This window comes from Pongo abelii, chromosome 5, assembly GCF_028885655.2.
Source record: "Pongo abelii isolate AG06213 chromosome 5, NHGRI_mPonAbe1-v2.0_pri, whole genome shotgun sequence".
Classification (NCBI taxonomy): Eukaryota; Metazoa; Chordata; class Mammalia; order Primates; family Hominidae; genus Pongo; species Pongo abelii.
In genome coordinates, this window is record NC_071990.2 from 145,562,606 (window position 1) to 145,583,402 (window position 20,797).

At 38.5% G+C, this 20,797-nt stretch overlaps 1 protein-coding gene across 33 annotated transcripts in view; it reads right to left on the bottom strand.

The window, feature by feature from the left end:
- PLAGL1 (PLAG1 like zinc finger 1) overlaps positions 1 to 20,797 on the bottom strand; it is a 120,465-nt gene that overhangs the window by 56,244 nt on the left and 43,424 nt on the right. For 10 of the 33 annotated variants that reach the window (XM_002817442.6, XM_003776933.5, XM_009242324.4 and 7 more), the window contains exon 1: positions 10,284 to 10,588. The exons of 1 other annotated variant lie outside the window; for it this stretch is intronic. The gene's annotated coding sequence lies outside the window, so the exon portion shown is untranslated. Of the gene's footprint in view, positions 1 to 6,972; positions 7,029 to 9,424; positions 10,186 to 10,283; positions 10,630 to 20,797 lie in introns of those variants that run through there. 22 more of the 33 variants (XM_063725039.1, XM_063725040.1, XM_063725038.1 and 19 more) reach the window with 12 other exon arrangements.

Below are 20,797 nucleotides of genomic sequence, written 5' to 3' on the forward strand. Positions count from 1 at the left end.
TGTCTAGCTTGCTCTTGGATGTGGTTACACAGGTGTGTGTGTGTGTGTGTGTGTGTATAAACTCATCAAGCTATATACTTAAGAATGGCAGACTTCATATGTTTTTCCTCCCCATGTATTTTAGGCCTCAACAGAGGCAGAGAAAAAGTACTTTATGAAAGATAATTAGACTCTTTTTACCTTATCCATTGCCCAGCAAAGGTTATTAGGCAAATGTAAAATTTTCTACTTAAAATAAAACAAACACCAAGCAAAGTGTGGCTAAACTTTATGGTTTTTCTTACCCCCAAATAAGCCAAAATTAGAATATTCAAACCTTATTCATTAGTATCAACAAAAACGTAGAAGGAAAGTCCAAAGAAAGTAGGAGTACACCAGTTAATCCATAGCAACTATCATGGTCACCAAAGTGAAGATTCTATAGTATACTGGCAATGAAAGCAAAGCTTTCATTGTGTACGTCACTTTCAGTGTGTGTTTTACCATAAATGTTTCTGTTCATGATTTTATTTAATTATTTCTTCATTTTTAGCACAAGGGCAGTATGGCATAGAAAAAAGAGCAAGAGCTTTGATTCAGACAAACCAGTTTTGCCACTTACTAACTATATGGTGTTAGGATAGTTTCCTAATCTCTTTGATACTAAGTTTCTTCACAATTTAAAAGAGATAATAATACTTACTTTGCAAAATTGTAGCACAATTATAGTAGGTACTTAGTAGTGGTAGCTATTTGGCAATAGCTGTTTGTATGCAAGGTATCATGTGAGCCACTTGAACCCTATCTAAGAACCTGACCATCTGGAAAAGACATTTAGATATAAAGATTGGTGACGAAAGGTAAGAATTTAACAAGGGCTATAGATTATAAATTATAGGGTTTCTATGTAGCTAGTAGGGTTGTAGAGTGAGTACTCTCTGAACAGAGCTTGAAAAAAGATGGTTGAAAATTAGTTGGGGAGAAAACATTTAAGGCAGAGGAAATGGCACAAATAAGAACACAGCTGCAAAAGCAGGACAGTGAAACCTTTAGGGGCTGATGAGTGGTTAGGACCACCTGTGCCACTGGATTAGTTTTGAGAAATCAGAGAAGGCAGCCAGTAAAGTAAGTTAGGACCAGACAAAAAAGGACCATTGTCATACTAAGAAGCCAAGAACCTTGTTAAGTATTGGGATGCCACTAAAGGACTTTTTCAGGGAACTGACCCCAGTGGTCATTACACATGATAGGAAGGGAAGAAAAGTCAATACAGGGAAAAATAGCATAGGGTGACAAGGGCCTAAACCAAGGTGCTGAGGGGAGTGAACGAAGCAGGAAGGAAAGATATTAGAAAGTTCAAATTTTTTTTCCTGTATTTCAGAATGCAAATGGAAGAGAAAGTTCAATTTTATTAATTAAAAAAAAAAAGATCATTGAGTTTCCCTGAATGATACAAATAGGCCTGCCTTCAACTTCAAGATTGATCCTAATTGACCCCTAAGTTCCTCAAGAGCAAAGATAAGCCCCCAAGCCAACAAAACACATTGCCTGGCACATAGAAAGTGCTCAGTACATCATTGGTTAATGAATCTTTCCAAATATTCCAAATATGGAAATCTCCATACACAAATAATACAATGTATTAATGATGCAATGTAAAACATGCAGAAAAGCTAAAATCACTTTTCCTTTTTGTTTAGTGACCATTTTCCACCATATGCCAAGTTTTGAATTTGCTCATGCAAGAGCTATCTCTTATCTCCAGCTTATCAAAAGACTCAGATATAAATCGCTCCAGAAAGTTGGGAATGTTGCCACCTCAGTTGCTAAGCTCTTGTGTAATGTTGTTCTAGGAATCCATCATTCTTTGCTATAGCAAAAGAACAGTCACTTTATGACTCATGAATATTACATGAAAAAATTAAAACAGTAAATTAAATCCAAACCATGTAAATAAGTATGTGTAAGGTTACTTAAGAGTACAAGATGATTTAGTAATTAATTTACTTATTATGATAATTTAAATTAAAATAACTTAACACTAAGTAATGAAGAAAAAAATGAGTACTTCCTAGGGCTAAGCACAATTCTTACCCCTTTTTATGTATTAACTCATTTAATCCTCTCAACAACCTTATATGGTAGACAGTTGTACCTAAATTTAAAGATGAGAAAACTGAGATACAGAGAAGTAATTGTCCAAGATTATACCACATGGCAGCAGAGGAGCAGAACTAGGAATTGAATGCAAGCAATCTGGTTTCACAGTCCAATAGATTCAGAAAAAATACTTAATAAAATCCAATACAATTCATGATATAAAACTCTTAGAGAACTAGAAGAAGAGAACTTTAAATATCCCACAACAACATCACACGAAGCTTCAGTGCTACAAAAGTATTCTCATGTAAGTCAGAAACAAAATAAGAATGCCCATGATCAGTACAACTATTCTTCATTGCACTGGTTGTCCTAGCCAGTTAAATTAGACATAAATAAAAGAATAAGAGATATGAAGATCAGAAGGAAAAGAAAAAAATCATTTCTTGCAAATTATGTATTTATGTAAATGGAAATATAATATTATTTATGAAGTAATAACTAGCTGGTTAGAAAATAAGAAACTAAGAGAAACTATTCACAGTAGCAACAAAAATCATCAGGATCTAGAAATAAATGTAACAAAATATGTACAAGTCCTTTATTTATATCATATCATTGAAGGACACAAAAAGGACATGTGAGATAAATGAAAAAATTGAGTATTGCAAATATGCCCATTCTTCTCATATTGATCTATAAATTCAAAGCCATTTCTATAAAAATCCCAACAGGACTTTTCAAGAAACTTCATAAACAGGTACTAAAACTCATATGGAATGGGAAAGGTCTAAAATAGCCAAACAATTCAGCGGAAAAACAAAAGGCTTCTGCCCTATGACATATCAAAATCATTAGAGTTATCTTAGGAAGATTTGTTCAGGAAATATGGAGAGCTAGACATTCTAAAACCTTTTAATACTTGCAAAGTTCCAAGGAATACTGGAAAAACATCCTTTAAAATGTCAGATATTTGTAATTCTTCATGTCATCAAACTAAGAAAAGTCATAATCTCAATAGATGCAGAAAAAGCATTTGACAAAATTAAAAATCAAGTATACGTACATATAACTCCTAGCTCTGTCCACAGAGGGCCAAGAAACAGTAACATCTCAGTAGCAGCAAGGACACCTAGCACACAGATCTTGGTTTCTAATACCATCCTCCAATAAAAGGAATCATTTGGAGAAATGGCTGATTCTAAGGTTGGAGAAGGGAAAATACTAAATGAGCCTGGTGTATCTCATAGTGCCAGACAGTAAGGAAATGATAAAAAAAAAATAAAAATTTTTAATGGGGACATTTCAAAAGGACAAAAGTATCAACCTGAAAAAATCCCAATGCCAAAGCTGGAACAATTTAAGCAATATAAAAACGATATTAGATAATAGCTCAAAGACTAAATAAATATCTATCAATATACATGGATATAAATAACTGACTCAATAATAAATCAATGGGAAAAAAGGGACCAATCTTTCTTAGAGAAGAATTCCTATTAATAAATGTAGAAAGAAGGAAGAAAATGGAAAATCACCATTAGAATAGCACAATAATAATTGCTTCAGGCAAGATCCATTGAACACTAAAGTTATTGGGCAAAACTTTAAAGAGAAATAGAATATTTGTACTACCTCAAAAATATTTATTAATCACTGTGGTGGTTTTAACATATGTCCACAAATTATTTGATACCCTTCCCTTCCCTTGACTGTGGACTTTCTCCTAACAAATAGACTATGGAAAGGGGGAAAAAGTAACATTATAATAAGAAACCTTGCCAGACTCCATCTTGCCATGTGATCAAAATTATCATCAGTTGATGTGGCTATCATATGCTGCCATATGTGATACAATGAGAAGGGCACAACAGCTCTGCGATATTCTTCTCTCAAAATCCATAACCTCAGTCTAATTGTGAGAAAACATCAGATAAATCCAAATTGAGATGCATTTTTCAAAACATATAACCAGTACTCTTCAAAAGTGACAAGATATGAAAGACTGAGAAACTGTCACAGATTGGAGTAAACAAGGGAGGCATGAAAACTAAACACCATGTGGTATATGGGTTGGATCCTGAAATTAAAAAAAAGAACATTAGAGGGAAAACTGTGGTAATCTGAATAAAGTGTATAGTTTCATTAATACTATTGTCCCAATGTTAATTTCTTAACTTTGGTACTTTACAAGGGTTATGTAAGATGTTAACCTGAGAGAAAGCTGGGTGAAGGGTATACAAAAACACTGCACTATCTTTGCAATTCTTGTAAATTTAAAATTATTTCAGAATAAAATGAATTTGAAAATTCAATACTCATTTGTGAAAGCAATTCTCAGTGAAATAGAAACAGAAGAAAATTTCCTCAATCTGGTAAAGAACATCTACAAAAAAAAGTACAGTAAACCTCACCCTTAATAGTGAAATATTGGGGTATTCTCCTCTTAAGATGAGGAAAAAGCAAGGATATCCATTGTTAATACTTCTGTTAAATATTGTTCTAGAGGTCCCAGCCAGTGCAATAAGGCAAGAAAAGGAGAAAAAGAGACTAGAATTGTAAAGGCATATTTAAACCATTTTTTTTCCAGATGGCATGACAGCACATTAAAAACAAAAACTAAAACAAAAACAAATCTGCATACTACCAAAACTATAAGTGAATTTAGCAAGGGCACAAAATACAAGATCAATATATAAAAATAAATTTTGTTTCCATACACTAGGCAAGATGTTTGGAAAATAAAACTGGGGAAAAAAAAAACTCCACCACTTACAACAGCATCAAAAAAACATTAAATGTCTAGAAATAAATTGAACAATATGTAAGTCCTCTACACTGAATATACAAAACAATGTTGAAAGTAACTGTAGAAGAACTTATTCAGTGAAGGGAAAGACTCAATTTTGTTAAAATGTTCACTTTCCCAAAGTGACTCTGTAGAGTCAATGCAATCCCAATCAAAAGTCTGGTAGACTTTTTTTTTTTTTTAATGGACATTGACAAGCACATTTGAAAATTTATATGGAAATGTAAAGCACTTAAATAGTCAAAACATTTGTTTAAAAGAACAAAACTGGAGAGTTTACAATACCATGTCAAGACTTACCATAAACTACAGTAATTTAAAAAGTATGGTACTGATGCAAGAATGGATAATTAGTCCAAGTGGAAAAGAACAGAGTCCAGAAACAGACCCAAATACATGACCATTCATTTATTAACAAAGTCCCCATGCAATTCAATGGAAAAGAAAGGTGGTGTTTTTTTCAATAAATGTGTAGAGTAGATGGATGTCCATATAGATGGATGTCCATATACAAAATAAATCTTGATCCCCCACCTCACACCACACACAAAAATCAACTGGTGATAATCGCAGACCCAACAGCTAAAACTATAAAGTTTCTGGAGGAAAACAAAGGCAAATGTCTTCAAAACCTTGAGAGTGGGCTGGGCGCGGTGGCTTATGCCTGTAATCCCAGCACTTTGGGAGGCCGAGGCGGGCAGATCACAAGGTCAGGAGATTGAGACCATCCTGGCCAAAGTGGTGAAACCCCGTCTCTACTAAAAATACAAAAAATTAGCCAGGCGTAGTAGTGGGCGCCTGTAGTCCCAGCCACTCAGGAGACTGAGGCAGGAGAATGGCATGAACCCGGGAGGCGGAGCTTGCAGTGAGCCGAGATCATGCCACTGCACTCCAGCCTGGGTGACAAAGTGAGATGCCATCTCAAAAAAAAAAAAAAAAAAAAGAGAATAAATAGGCCAACTTCAGGGTAGAAAATACTTGCAAACATATACCCAACAAAGATTCCCTATCCAGATTATATTAGGAACTAAAAATCATTAACAAAAAGGTAACCTAATTTTTTTAAAATGGGCAAAATATTTCAATAGGCAGGTGACAAACGAAATCTAAATGGCTGATTAAGATATTTTAAGATGTTCAACATTATTAGTGTTTATAGAAATGCAACCAACCTACCAAAAACCATCAATTCAACTCCTTGGTATATAGCTGAGAGATATATGTCTACCAACGGAAGTTGGAAGAACATTCTTCACAATTCAATTCTTAACGGCCCAACAATGAAAACAACTCAAATGTTAATCCACAAGAAAATGAGTAAGTAAATTGCTCATATTATATATCCACATAATGTAATACCATAGAAGAGGGGTCAATAAATTTTTTTCTGTAAACAGCCACATGGTAAATAGTTTAGGCTTTGTGGGCCATATGGCCTCTATAACAACTACTCAACTCTGCCAAATGGGGATAACTATGTTCCAGTAATTTTTTTTTTTTAAGATGGGGTCATCTCACTGTCACCTAGGCTGCAGTGCAGTGGCATGATCATAGTTCATTGTAAGCTCAAACTCCTGAGCTCAAGAGATTCTCCTGCCTCAGCCTCTTGAGTGGCTGGAATTATAGACAGGAGCCATGGAACACAGCCCAATAAAATTTTATAAACAAAAACATGCAGTGGGTTGGAATTGGCCCACAGGCCATAGTTTGCCAACCCTTGATACAAAGCAAAAATAAAAAACAAACAAAAATTCTTATACATGCAACATGCATGAATACAATGTGAACAAAAGAATAAATTGTATGACTCCATTTATATGAAGTTTAAAAACACTTGAAAATAATACATGGTCATAGAAATCAAGACAGTAGTTGACTGGGGGAAGCGAGTGGCTCCATTGATAGGAAGGGGCAGAGGAATGAAAATGTTTTATATGTTTATCTGGGTAGTAATCACAAAGGTAAACACATATGTAAATTTCATCAAGCTACACACTTTTTTTTGTTGTACATAAATTATAGAACTAAAAAACATATGTAGAATTCAACATGGATAAAAAATATATTAAATACATTAAATCTACCTTAAAAGATGTGGGTGATAGAGTGAGGAAGTCTAACAGAAGTATAATCATAGCTCCTAAAGGAAAGAATAGGACAAAAATGTGTGAAAATGAAGAGATAAAAGACAAAACTTTCCTGAATTAATGAAACATAAACCTTAGAGACAGGAGATTTTATTCATATATATACATTTATACAAATATATTTAATTTTTATATAAACTCTACAGTGAGATTATATATAATCTATATATAAAGTGTATGTGTATATATTATATATATACACACACCTACATACCTTGCCTCAAAAGTCTATAAGTACAAATTATTCTTGATGATACAAGGAGCAGTTAAAACCATAAAGCAATTCTTGAATTTCAAAGAATTGGTGGCCTTGACACGTATGCTAACTACAGTGCAAATTAGAAATCAGTAACAAAAGGATAACTCACAAAACCTTCCACATTGGAACTAGACTACTTTCTACAAATCTCTTAGGGGAAGAAAAAATATCACAACGAAAAAATTTTAAATTCTTAGAACTGAACAATATACTACATAGAAAGCAGCAGTAAATGAAAATCTGCGGTATTTTCAGATGACAAATAAACCGGGATTAACAGCCTGGAAATAAGCCCAAACATATCTGGGTACTGTATGTGACGGAAGTGGCACTGCTAATCACTGATATTGGGACAATTACCTTTTCATGTGGGAATCTGAAAATAAATTAAGCTTGATCTCATAACATAAAATATATACATCTCAACATATACATGTCTCAGGTAAATTAAAGAACAAAATGTGGACAAAACATAAACTTAAAAATTCTTAGAAAAATATTCAGAATACATTTCATTAATAGTAGAGTATCTTAAGACGAAAAGCATAAAGATTCATGTCTACACTTTAATATCTGCAAGTATATAACAAATATTTGTATCCAGAATGTTTTCCAATATAAATTTCTGCAATGATGGAAATATTCTGTTCTATAATGTATTATAATGTAAAATATATAACGTAATAAAATATAATAAAATATAAAAGTCATATGTGGCTACTGAGCACTAAAAATGTGGCCTGAAAGAACTGAGGAACAGAAATTATTGAGGTAAATACAACATGTTAGCATTTTAAAACGCTGAAAGTCTGTAAAGTTCTGTGATTTTTATATACTTTTTAGTATTTCGTTTTTCATAACAAAATTTGATTTTAGCTAAAATTACTATGTAAAATATTCCAGTTGTGTACAAAATATGTAAATGTGACTTTTGGGAAAGCAAACACACCAAATGATATTTTCTCCTAAACGCTTTTTGAAATATTATAAATTAAGTTATAAGAATATATAAAGAATAATTTAACGAATACTGATACGTCCACCATGGAATTTATGAAATAAAACATTACTGATAAATTCCCTAGGTACTCCTCCCTGATCAAGATTTTTTTTTTTTTCTAAAAAGAAGCCAGGAAATAAGAATAACAGACAGAGAGCCCTAGACTCAGGCTTCTTCAGTTTGCGACACCCATATTTTAACAGATTTGGGGGGAAATGTAACATTCAAACCCAGTGTGTATCATTTAACAAAGAGTTACAAAGCAAACACCCATGTAACCATCGCACAGGTCAGGCGATAAAGCATTTCCAGCATCTCTGAGCCCCTGACCCTCTCCTCCCCACCAGGAGATGACCATTAGCTTGACTTTTTTTTCTTTACTACTTTTAATGCCTATATATGCATCCCTAAACAACAGCTTTGCTCCATCAAGTTCTGAATTTTACATAGATGATATCACACAGCATTCTCCGGCAACTTTTTTTTTTTGGTTGAACACTGAAAGGCATTTGTGTTGAAACACAAAAATACTTCATTGGCCACTGTACAGTGTGCCCTTTTTCTGACTGGTGTATAATTTATCTTTCTCCTTCAGGTGGGCATGAAGGCGGCATCCAGTTTTCTGCTATTAGTCAACCTTCTTGTACACGTCTGCTTGTGGACATGTATTAAAATTTATCTAGGGCAGTGGCTTTCAAACTTTTTTGTCCATGACTCATACTAAAGAATGACGTTTTACATCATGACACACATTTGTGTATGTATGAAACTGAGGAGAGGGAGAGAGATTCATAAAGCGAACACCCCTATGACCTGAGAGACACTGATGTTCTATTCTCCGTCTATGTTTTACAAATTCTGATCATCCACTTAAGTGACTTTACGACCCACTAAAATGGACTTCAAATTCTGAAAAACATTGTTCTTAAGGATGAATACCCAGGCGTGCAACTGCTGGATCAGGAAACACGGACATCGGACGTCGTCAACTTTTCCAGATCCTTAACTGTTAAATGTTCTTATCTAAGCGCATATAAATTTACCACTATTTAACTTCAGAGCAAAAAGCGTGAAACATCAGAGAACATTTTATCTTTTCCCTCGGTCATTAAACAGTATTAATCACTTACCATGTGCTAAGTAAGCAATCTCTGGGCCCAGCGAGATCGGTGGGTTAATACGCGGAGGGGCTGCGGGGGAGGACTTAGGGGACCAGGACCTCAGTGAGGCCCCAGAAAGCAGCCGGGAGGGGCCTCCGATCCTGCCTGGGAGGGAGGGGTTAGAGGAGGATTCCTGGAAGAAGGAGGACCTAAGCTGGGTGTTTCTATTTTTGATTTTTATTGGTTTCCTAAAACACGAAAGTAACACATTTGATGAGAAAAAATATTCAAAATTACAGGAGTATATCCAGTTAAAGGTAGAAATCCCCACTCCGCCCTGAAAGTTGGATGCGGAGACTAACAGAAGTTGCATTATCAGCTGTCCCGATCTAGGAAATTTTTAGGACCCCACGTTTTTAAATACTTTTAAGAGTATGTCTGATACAGTCTGTAATACTAAAGCATCAAAATAATCATATTTTCCATAAGAGACGAAAGTGCAAACAGTTACTGTCTAGTCCCATTATTACTTTGAACAGACTTTTTCTTCTTTTCCTTGTTCTGTTTTTTTTCCTGGCCCGTTGGCGAGGTTAGAGCGCCAGGTTGTAAGAATCGGGTCTGTGGACCGCATACCAGATAGGCGCGAACGCCTCTGGCAGCGGCGTCCAGGGGGTCCGGCGGCACTCGCGGTGGGGCTGCCTGGATTGCGCGTGACGATCTGCGGGGTCCCGCACCCAGCCCCGCGGAGCCCGGACCCGCACGTAGGCGGCGCGGCAAAGGCACACCCTCCTCGCGGCCGCGAACCCAGCGCCGTCCTCGCAGTGCGGCAATGCACGGCCACCGCTGCCCCCAGCCCGCCCGCCGCAGCCGCGAGCACCCAGACACCTACCCTGCGGGGCGACGACCCCCGGAGCTCAGGCGAGGCCGCTCGGGCGTGCCACCTCCGCGGCCATGACGGCGACCCGGGGAAGCGCCCCGCGCGCCAAGGCCCTGCGCTGCTGGGCTGTGAGCACGGCTGCCCAGTCCGTCCGTCCAGCACCCGCCCGGAGAGTGAGGCCAGAGCACGCCCCAGCCGTGTCTAAATCAAGGCTCGGGGCGGTACCGACGGGCTGAATGACAAATGGCAGATGCCGTGGGCTTTGCCGCCCGCGGCAGCCAAGAGGATGGCTGCGCCGAGGAGGCCGCGCGCAGGCGGGGCTCGGGAGCCGGAACGGCGCGGCCGCGAGGAGGGCGCTGGGGCCCCTGGCGGGGGCGTCACGTGGCAGGAGGAGGCCCCGCCGGGGAGCTGGGGGTCGGCGGCCGACGCGGGGGTTGCTGAGCGGCACCCACACGTCCTGCGGGCCGGGTCACCAGTGGGGGCAAAGCCAAGGTCGCCCAGGTACAGCTCTGGCGCAGGTAGACCCGAGCCAGCCTGGGGTCTGCAGCGGGGCCTGCTAGCCGAAGTCGCCGCCAGGATGGGCCACCCGAGCCCAATCACACATGAGAAATGCGACAGATGCTGGGACGCTGCAATAGGCCAAACTAACTTACCTCCTGTGTCAGCAGCGCCCAAGTGCAGCTGCCCAAACGTGAGCACTGACCGTGAGCCAGGCACTGTCCTAAGCACTTTGCAGGTAAATACGTGTAATCCTCACAGCAACACTGGGAGAAATACCCGTCTCACAGCTGAAGAAACGAAGACGCAGAAAGGGTAGACAGAAGTAATTTTCTAATTACGGTATCACACTATGTCTGCTTCATGTAATTTCGAATTTTTCAGTGTTACTGGAATTTAAGAAAAATAAACTGAAGGGATTCTCTATTGCTTTCTTCCCTAAAAGACGTGCTTTTTAAAAGGCCTATAAGCATTACGTAAAAAGATTAAGAGAGGTGTAAGGAGCTCAGTACATGTTCGGGTTTAGACAGTCTCATAGCTCTGAAAGATGAGGTTAATTAGCATCATACACCTCCACCTGCCTTTACCCCCTGCCTCTCAATTTCCACTACTTCTGTTACTTTCGGCTTCCTAGCAATGAGAACATTTGCAATTGCTCTGCAACTTTATTTTTCCAGATGTTGCCTTAATTCTATCTTTAAATGAATTTGATATTCACTGTAAGTTATCCATCCCTGAATTTTTATTTAGTTCTTGATGGACTTCCTTCATTTTCAAGTCATATTCCTAAGGAGGGTTTATAGAGTACTGCCATGTTTGAGAAGATCTGGTATTTTTCTCTACACATAAATAAAAAGTGAGTTGGGTAAATATTTTCAATTCACACCTTCCTTCAAAACCTAACAGAACAAGATGGCAATTGCTTTATTTATTTTTTTATAATACTTTAAGTTTTGGGATACATGGGCAGAACGTGCAGGTTTGTTACATAGGTATACACATGCCATGGTGCTTTGCTGCACTCATCAACCCGTCATCTACATTAGGCATTTCTCCTAATACTGTCCCTACCCCACTAACCCCCCACCTCCCGACAGGCCCCAGTGTGTGATGTTTCCCTCCCTGTGTGCATGTGTTCTCATTGTTCAACTCCCACTTATGAATGAGAACATGCGGTGTTTAGTTTTCTGTTCCTGTGTTAGTTTGCTGAGAATGGTGGTTCCCAGCTTCATCCATGTCCCTACAAAGGACGTGAACTCATGCTTTTTTATGGCGGCATAGTATTCCATGGTGTATATGTGCCACATTTTCTTAATCCAGTCTATCACCAATGGCCATTTGGGTTGATTCCAAATCTTTGCTATTGTGAATAGTGCTGCAATAAACATACGTGTGCATGTCTCTTTACAGTAGAATGATTTATAATTCTTCGGGTATACACCCAGTAATGAGATTGCTGGGTCAAATGGTATTTCTGGTTCTAGATCCTTGAGGAATTGCCACACTGTCTTCCACAATGGTTGAACTAATTTACACTCCCACCAACAGTGTAAAAGCGTTCCTATTTCTCCACATCCTCTCCAGCATCTGTTGTTTCCTGACTTTTTAATGATTATCATTCCAACTGGCATGAGATGTTACCTGATAAGCAACTTCAGCAAAGTCTCAGGATACAAAATCAATGTGCAAAAATCACAAGCATTCGTATACACCAATAATAGACAAATAGAGATCCAACACATGAGTGAACTCTGATTCACAATGGCGACAAAGAGAATAAAATGCCCAGGAATACAACTTACAAGAGATGTGAAGGACCTCTTCAAGGAGAACTACAAACCACTGCTCAAGGAAATAAGAGAGGACACAAACAAATGGAAAAACATTCCATGCTTGTGGATAGGAAGAATCAATATCATGAAAATGGCCATACTGCCCAAAGTAATTTATAGATTCAATGCTATCCCCATCAAGCTACCATTGACTTTCTTCACAGAATTAGAAAAAACTACTTTAAATTTCATATGGAACCAAAAAAGAGCCCGTATAGCCAAGACAATCCTAAGCAAAAAGAACAAAGCTGGAGGCATTACACTACCTGACTTCAAACTATACTACAAGGCTATGGTAACCAAAACTGCATGGTACTGGTACCAAAACAGATATATAGACCAATGGAACAGAACAGAGTCCTCAGAAATAACACCACGCATCTATAACCATCTGATCTTTGACAAACCTGACAAAAACAAGCAATAGGTAAAAGATTCCCTATTTAATAAATGGTGCTGGGAAAAACTGGCTAGCCATATGCAGAAAACTGAAACTGGACCCATTCCTTACACCTTATACAAAAATGAACTCAAGATGGATTAAAGACTTAAACATCAGACCTAAAACCATAAAAAGCCTAGAAGAAAACCTAGGCAATACCATTCAGGACATAGGCATGGGCAAAGACTTCATGACTAAAACACCAAAAGCAATGGCAACAAAAGCCAAAATTGACAATTGGGATCTAATTAAACTAAAGAGCTTCTGCACACCGAAAGAAACTATCCTGAGAGTGAACAGGCAACCTACAGAATGGGAGAAAAATTTTGCAATCTATCCATCTGACAAAGGGCTAATATCCCAAATCTACAAAGAACTTAAACAAATTTACAAGAAAAAACAACTTCATCAAAAAGTGGGCAAAGGATATGAACAGACACGTCTCAAAAGAAGATATTTATGTGGCCAACAAACATATGAAAAAAGCTCGTCATTACTGGTCATTAGAGAAATGCTTCACTGATTTTTGACACAGAAGATTTCTGTGGAAAGATCTTAATCCCATGTAATTTTCCCCTTGGAGGTGGCTTGATTTTTCTGCTTGGATACCTGAAGAATTCTTTAACATTAATGTACCCTTTAGTATTCTTATCTGGGCTATGCCTCTGTGTCAGTTATTCTAGATCAGTTTTTCCCCCCAAGCATACAGTATGATCTTCCAATTTATAGATTATGTTCTTTTCTAATGTCCCATGTATATTATATATCTGAATAAGCTGCTTTTTCAGGGCTGAGTGTTGTTTCTATCTACTTGTTCTGTGATCCGAGGTTTTTCGGACAAGGAGAGGTGGGGGAAAAGGGGATGTGTGGAATTCAGCTCAGATAGAGTATAAAGCTTGCTGGAGGAACTCAACCTTCACATCTGAGATTCCTTTAAGTCCTCTGGCAGCTGGACTTCAAGCTAGCCAAGGGAATATCCCATGCCTCAGAGTTTCAGTTCATTTGCTCACTTCAGCACAGTATCCCAGAAAGTGGGAAACCTTCCTGCCTCTGGCAAGATCCAACAGTGGTATGCAAAGTTCCTCAACATCTCACAGGTGTGCCCTGCCTTTCCACATTGGGGGACATTTGTGCGAATTCTTAGGATTTGGTCTGATCATCTTTTTCAACATGTCTTGCAGTGGTGGGTGGAGGGCTGGGCAGACATAGGTTCATCTGGAGACAAAGCATGCCTCCATAGAATCTTCTGTTCTCTTTGTTTTTGCTATCAATTCTCAAATTTTATATTATAAGGTTGTACTTTTTTCTTCTTTGGTTGCAGCATGTAAGTTTTTTGTTGCTTTCTTTCTTTTGGGTGATTTAGTGTTTTGTTTTGTTTTTAAGACAGTCTCACTCTGTCACCCAAGCTGGAGTACAGTGGCGTGATCTCGGCTCACCGCAACCTCTCTGCCTCCCGGGTTCAAGAAGTTCTCCTGTCTCAGCCTCCTGAGTGGCTGGGATTACAGGCGTGCACCATCACGCCCGGCTAATTTTTGTATTTTTAGTAGAGGCTGTTATGGGGGTACTGGGTTGGGGGGAAATTCGCCATGTTGGCCAGGCCGGTCTCAAACTCCTGACCTCAGGTGATCTGCCTGTCTCAGCCTCCCAAAGTGCTGGGATTACAGACGTGAGCCACCATGCCTGGCTGATTTAGTGTTTTAATTTTGATTTTTTTAGTGCTTCCTTGTGCCATCTTTATCCAAAGTCAGTCAAGCAGTCTTTCTTTCTCACTGGTAATGAACTATATGAAATCCTTTTTTATCTTTAGGTTATTTCCACAGTGGTCTCTTTGAACATGACTATGTTGACCTGGTAGCTGTGACACACTCTTTTTCCCCTGAGCTTTCCCTCAATGACACATGCTTTGGCATTACAGCATGCCCCAGCAAAGTTTCTGGAGCAGGGGTTGCAAACTCAAATCTCTACAAAGTTTCAAACAGTGAGGAACAAAGGGACTGTGGTAAAGTGAAAAGGACGCTCTTTGTGTAAGGCGCAGATGCTCAGCTCAGGCCAATGGCTGCCATGTTTGAACTCAGGGCAGGGTTGCCACATCTGCATAATTTTCAAGGGAAGTATGCTATCTAACATTTTACTATAAAACCTCCTAATTTTGGAAACACTGCAGAGGTCACATGAAGTATTTCTCCAGGTCAAACTGGACCCAAGGGTTGCCAGCTTGGTCCCTGTTGTAGAGAGAACCCCTCAGGACAAATTCCATAATCACACTTTTTCTCTAAGTATTTGGAGATTCCATTTTATTCTGCAGAGTATTGAATGACTTCTTAACATTTCTTCAGCAAATGCAGAACAAGAAAATTCATGCTGACACATCTATAAGTTAATACAATGTGTCAGGACCCAACACTTTCAGGAACAGGTGTTACCAGGGTAACAGCTATGATGGGGCTAAAATTAATACCATGTGGGCAGACAATCATACAGTTTATGCCCACATTAACAAAGTAATTGGGGGGGGAAATGTTATTTTCAATTGATGCAAAAAAAGCATTTGACAACTACACCCCATCCTGAAAAAAACAACTAGGAATGGAATGGAACTTCCTTAGCCAGATAGTGGCTATATTTTATCCTATAGCTGCCATAACAAATTACCACAAACTGATGGCATAAAACATGAAATTTATTTTCTGAGTCCGAGAGGCCAGAAGTCTGAAAGCAAGATATCAGCAAAGGCCGCAGGCGCCATCTAGTGGCTCTAGTGGAGATTCCTTCCTCACGTCTTCCAGCTTTTGGTGACCATTGGCATTCCCTGGCTTCCTCGGCTTCCTTGGCTTGCAGCCACAGCATGCCAATCTCTGCCTCCATCTTCACAACGCCTTCTCTGTGCGTGTCATGTGCTTTCTCCTGTGTGTGTCTCTCTTATAGGGGTAGATGTCACTGTACTTAAGACTCACTGAAATAACTGAAGGTGGTCTCCTCTTTTCAAGATCCGTAACTTAGTCACATCTGCAAAGACCCTTTTATTCAACTCAGGTTACATTCTGAGATTCCAGAGATTAGGACACAAATAAATATTTTTGATGGTCATCAGTCAGTCCTCATGTCAAAGTTGACATGGGCAAAATCCATGTCAGCTCTGCTATAGAAATTGACAAGCTGATTCTAAACTTTATATGGGAATGAAAAGAACCTAGAAGGGAAAAAATAATCTTAAAAAGAAAAACAAAGTTGGAAGTCTTATGCTATCTGATTTTTAGGCCTACTATAAAGCTAGACTAATCAAGACAATAGGGAGGTTCCATTTTATTCTGCAGTGTATTGAATGACTTCTTAACATTTCTTCAGCAAATGCAGAACAAGAAAATTCATGAGATTGGTTTTATCTCTATTACCAGCAATTTGAATTAGAATTGACCTTCTGCTGTTTTTTTTGTTGTTGTTGTAAGTTTTTTCATTAGCACTCTCTTGTGCATTATCAGTCTGTTTTCTAACCTGTGAGGGTGTCAGTGGCAGAGGTGAAACCTGACCTACAGCCTTCTCTTGGACTCCTAATCCAGTGTTCTTTTATAATAGCAAGCAGCCACAGGGAGCAGCCTCATTATGGCATTTACAGTCTGTCAAACAGATTGTGCACCATAAAAACTCGAAAAAATCTTTTAGTGTGTTCAACTCAACAGATATTCAACAAATGCTTAGATTTAATTTTCTCTAATCACAATATAAATAACCCTTAAAAGCCTATATACATAAGTAGCTTATTTTAAGGCTCATCGCTTCTGGCCAAACTACCTCTTGCTGGTCTTATTGCTGGCCATCCTCAAACTTCAAGTCTCTTCTCCTTTTTTTGAAACTGTAATCTTGGCTCAGAGGATTCCTGCCCCCTTCCCTCCTCTTGCCACTATTTGCAATGACTTCTCCATCTAGGTATCACTTCCCTAACAAGGGCTCCCATGAGAACATCTTAAAAGTTTTCCCCAAGCAAAACTGACTAATGTCCATTTCTATCTTCAACTGACTGACATTTAGTCAACATAGAAGACTCACAAGGTGAAGTTTGGCGCCTCTACTAAAATGTCCCACTTTACGTGATAAAGTTTTTCCATGTATTCATTATCGAGCCTGCTCAAGGGATGACTTTGGCACCTGGCTGGTTAAATGCCTCTGCTAGTTGCCCCATCATCCTGGGCCAATTAGACAACCATGTGGGTGATTTATTCAATAGCCTAGTCTTAGAATTCCTTCACTTCCTCCTAATGGAAAAACTCCTCTCCATTCAAACAGTTCCCTGAATCCATGGCAACCCCCTAGACTTCAACAACCAGGATCTGCTCTCCCCTGGAAATCTTCAACTCCAAAATTCCCACCTCTGATCATAACTTCCTGCTCTTCCTGGTTTCTCACACTCTCACTCACAGGATGTTTACTCTGACTGCAGTAAGACTCTCCAGTCTCCTTCACTGGACTCCCTCCTTGTTTTCACTCCTTCCCTAGCCAACCTACACCACAAGGTTCAAGATTGTAATCATTTTCTCACCACTGTCCAGATCTTGACATCCTGTCCTTGCACCAAACCAAACTCCAAAGCTCCAGCCCCACTAATGAATGAGCACAGAAGGAATAATTTAGAAAAGTTACATTTTGTAGCCATCATAGTAATAATGAATACATGAATTATCAATGGATGCTAAAACTACTGGGGGGAACATTGAAGAGGAATAGGATATTTACATAGTCTATATAGTCTCAAAAAAGTTAAAGAAAGAAATCCTATCATTTACAACAACATGCATGAGCCTGGAGGACATTAAGTGAAATAAGTCAGACACAAAGACAAATACAGCATGATCTTTCTTACCTGTAGAGTATAAAAAAGTGAAACTCATAGAAGTAGACAGAGAGTAGAATGGTGGTTACCAGGGGCTGGCGGGGGTGAGAGAATGGGGTAGCGGGTATTGGTCAAAGGACACAAAGTTTCAGTAAGGAGGAATAAGTTCAAGATTTCCAGTGTACACTATGGTGACTAGAGTTAATATAATTTATCGTATACTTGAAAATTGCAGATTTTGGTAAGTATTCTCACCACAAAAAATAAGCATGTGACATCAGGGATTTGTTAATTAGCTTGATCTAGCCATTTGGCAAGGCATACAAATATAAAAACATGTTAGACACCATAAAATATATCATTTTTATTCATCAATTTAAAGAAAAATAATTTTTAAAAAAGTGATGTTCACTCCAACATCTAAATTCTCTCTGCAAGAACTTTAAAAAAATTCAATATCACCAATAATGCCACAAATTGACATGTACCTCCTAATGTGATATACTGATCAAGACACATCACGTATGTAGTATTCCTGCCAAAGATGCACAAATTAAATCTTAATGATGGAATAATTAGATGAACCAAAATCGAGGGACATTAATAAAGAGCCAGGCACAGTGGCTCATGCCTGTAATGCCAGCAACTCGGGAAGCTAAGGTGGGAGGATCACTTGCGCCCAGGAGATCAAGGCTGCAATGAGTTATGACCGCACCACTACACTCCAGCCTGGGGTACAGAGAAAGACCCTATATTTAAAACAACAACAAACTAGACTATGTTGCAAAAACATCAATGTTATAAAGACAAAGGCTGAGATTCCAGACTAAATGAGATTACAACCAATAAACTGAATGCAATACTTGATTCTAAAATGATCCCTGGATTTTTTGAAAATGCTATAAAGGCCAGGCACTGTGGCTCACGCCTATAATCCCAGCACTTTGGGAGGCCAAGTGGGTGGATCATGAGGTCAGGAGTTCAAGATCAGCCTGGCCAACATGGTGAAACACCATCTCTACTAAAAATACAAAAATTGGCCAGGCATGGTGGTGGGCACCTGTAATCCCAGCTACCCAGGAGGCTGAGGCAGGAGAGTTGCTCAAACCTGGGAGGCGGAGGTTGCAATGAGCTGATATTGCGCCACTGCACTCCAGCCTGGGTGAGAGAGGGAGACTCTGCCTTGAGGAAAAAAAAGTGCTATAAAGACATTGAACAATCGGATAAACTTGAACATGGGCTCAACATTGAATAATAATATTGTGCTAATGTTAAATTTCCTGAGTGTAATAATAGTCCTGTGGTTATGTAGGAGAATGTCATTGTTCCTAGGAGACAAATGCTGATGTAGTTAAACAATCATAAATCTAGTTTAACCTCAATCGGTTCAGCAAAATAAGTAGGCATTCTATATTACTGAATCTAAGTGGGGGGTAGGGGAGCACATTGTACTGTTCTTCCAGCTTTTTGTTTTGAAAAATTTCAAAACCACAAAAAAGTTACTTAAAAAAAAAAAACAAGGAAAACCCTCCAGCTCGGATTCAGCCACCTGATTATGATGTTCCTTTATTCAAGCTGTTAGGAACTGCTGGAACAACTCCCACAAATGTAGAAATGCATAGCTCCCAACCAATGTATGCCTAATATTGACCAGAAATCCAACTGAATATTTGTGTCCCCCTGCAAATTAGTATGTTGAAATCATATTCCCCAATGTGATTGTATTTGAAGATGGGGCCTCTGGGAGGTAATTAGGGTCATGAAGATAGAGCCCTCATGATGGGATTAGTACCCTTACACCAGAGAGCTCACTTCCTCCTTCTCTCCCTCTCTCTCCACTCTGTGAGGAAGCAAGAAGACCGCTGTCCACAAACTAGAAAGAGAGCCCTTACCACACACTGAATCTGACAGCACCCTAATCTTGCATTTCCCAGCTTCCAGACTGTGGGAAATAAATTCATGTTGTTTTAGCCACCTACTCTATGGACACTTCCTTGTTTGTTTGTTTGTTTGTTTGTTTAGACGGAGTCTCGCCCTGTTACCCAGGCTGGAATGCAATGGTGCAATCTCGGCTCACTGCAACCTCCGCCTCTCAGGTTCAAGCAAGTCTCCTGCCTCAGCCTCCTGAGTAGCTGGGATTACAGGTGCGGGTCACCACACCCAGCTAATTTTTTGTATCTTTAGTAGAGATGGAGTTTCACCATGTTGGCCAGGCTGGTCTCGAACTCCTGACCTTGTATCCACCCACCTCGGCCTTCCAAAGTGCTGGGATTACAGGCATGAGCCACCACGCCCAGCCCCTTGTTTGTTTTTAATGTTAATCTTATTCATTTATTTATTTTAGAGACAAGGCCTTACTATCTTGCCCAGGCTGAATTCAAAATCCTGAATTCAGTGATCCTCCTGCCTAAGCCTCCCGAGGTGCTGGGATTACAGGTATGAGCCACTGCTCATATATATATATATACACATATATATATAAAATATATTATATATTTTATAATATAATATATAATATATCTTATATATTTTATAATATAATATATAATATATCTTATATATTTTATAATATAATATATAATATATCTTATATATTTTATAATATAATATATAATATATATTATATATTTTATAATATAATATATAATATATAAATACTATAAAATATATATTTTATAATATAATTTAATTTTATAATATAATTTATAATATAAATATATTTAACATAAAACTATAGATATAAAATATATATATAACAAATATATGTATATATGAGCTAGCTAAGACATACATGGTACACATGAGGACACAGTGTTTAGGGAGGTTAGGGAATGTGCCAAAAATCTTCCAGCTAGTAAATAATAAAGTTAAAACTCTCTTTATGATTCCATAGCCTGTGCTATGCTTCTCCCACAAAATCATTGAGACA